This window comes from Zophobas morio, unplaced genomic scaffold, assembly GCF_036711695.1.
Source record: "Zophobas morio isolate AGI-343-1 ecotype UQ-CSIRO unplaced genomic scaffold, CSIRO_AGI_Zmor_V1 ptg000081l, whole genome shotgun sequence".
NCBI lineage: Eukaryota > Metazoa > Arthropoda > Insecta > Coleoptera > Tenebrionidae > Zophobas > Zophobas morio.
This window is the reverse complement of record NW_026972186.1, coordinates 1,270,594-1,272,366: the sequence shown is the minus strand read 5'-3', so window position 1 is coordinate 1,272,366 and position 1,773 is coordinate 1,270,594. Positions and strand designations below refer to the sequence as shown.

Below are 1,773 nucleotides of genomic sequence, written 5' to 3'. Positions count from 1 at the left end.
ATTTAGTTTTTGTTAAATCATCTGTTAAAATATCTTCTTCTAAATTCTTATAAGATTTTTAAACGTATTTTTGCAAAAGTGGAAGTAAATTTAAAAACTCACAAATAAAATTAAAAAAAAAGAAAACTCTTGAAAATTAAATGTTTAATCACCTGTTTTAAAGTTTTTGACAACTTATCTTTTCTAAAGTTCCATAATTACAAAAAAAATAATTATAGTTTAGGTACTCTTGAAATTACGATGCGACGTTGCCCCATAATTCCAATTTTGTTAAATTTTTTTAGCAAGAACTCACAAAAAAAAACACAACAGTGTTGTTTACACATTCTGGGTTGCAATATTTTATGAAGAGGATAACCAAAAATACGGGCTTTTTATGGTATCAATTAAATTAAATTTTATTATACAGAGTGTTTGCAAAAAACTAAAACATTACGATTTTCAAATATTCATATTTCACTTATTTCAAACAGATCACCCATTTTAATCTTTGCATTGGCGAAAACTTCGAGAAAATTACTACTACTTAAAAAAAAACTAAGTTGTGTTAGCATTTTTGTACTTATCATAATAATAGTTTCATTGTTAGGACTTAATAACCAATTCAAACGAAAATTATTGACCCGTCGTCACTTAATATATATATAGATAACAGTTCGCTTTAAAGTCAAGAACTGTCGACTTTCTCAGTACGAAGAGATAAGAGAAACTTTCGTTTAACCCATTATTTCAATCCCCAACGAGTTATCATTAAGATCAAATTTTCCTAATGATCTGCTTTTGTTCACACTTCCGGTTGCCATATTAAATCGTCGTCTAATGTGTTCACTAGACTTATTAACTCTAAAAATCATGTAGTTAATCCAAAAATGAAACGCTCTTTAAGACATCTAAATAAAAATTGTACCTACGTTCCTAGTGGTATTCGTAATTCTGTTTCACGATTTATAGGAAAATATTTTTTAAGCCTGCCCCCGTTTCAGACCGCAAATGATACGCCACTGGTCAAAGTCTACGGGCGATATGCAATAAGCAATATTCTTTTTTTATAAGTCAATTCTTTATAATCAAGTTTATCTTAATGTTTAGCAGATTACTTGGCAAAATTCATACGTCATAATTAAAGATAGAACTTCTTTGTTTATATAAAAACGTCAAAACAAAAAATTTAATCTAGATTGGTTATTAAATGTACTTAATATACGACTACGTGATCGTAGATGGTACCGAGTTTCCGTAGTGTAGTGGTTATCACGTGTGCTTCACACGCACAAGGTCCCCGGTTCGATCCCGGGCGGAAACACTTGGTTCTTATTTTTTTTCTACTTTTTAATTATAAATTTTCACCTATAAATAATTTCATGCTGTTACGACGCGTAACAACTGAAAATCTAATTTTTTTCGGGAAATCTCCAGTGAATACTGATTATTATTATCAAGACGTAATTAATTTAGACCATTGACCGACCCCGTGTTTTTTTTTAAATCCTTGTCCGGGTTTTTGTTGTCAGTTGTGATGCGCCGCCGCCCGCCGCCCCCGGCCCAAGGCCGCGGCCCGGGGCCCCTTTGCCTACAGATTCGATAACAGCGTAAAAAAATTACGACTCTTTGTCGAAACCCTAGCCAGTCAATCTAGCAGTCGTTCCCTCGCATCCACATCCTCTCCTCCTTCTCCGCTTCTTCCGCCTCGATCGGACAGAGACGGCTAATATAAATAATTTGACGTGTCTTGAATTAAATCTAACTGTTAATGGCCGGGAAGAATAGCACAGA

General features: G+C 33.2%; 1 non-coding gene across 1 annotated transcript; it reads left to right on the top strand.

Moving 5' to 3' along the window:
• Positions 1 to 1,230: 1,230 nt before the first annotated feature.
• Positions 1,231 to 1,303, top strand: Trnav-cac (transfer RNA valine (anticodon CAC)). Its single transcript has one exon. It is a non-coding gene; the product is annotated as a tRNA-Val (tRNA).
• Positions 1,304 to 1,773: the final 470 nt, after the last annotated feature.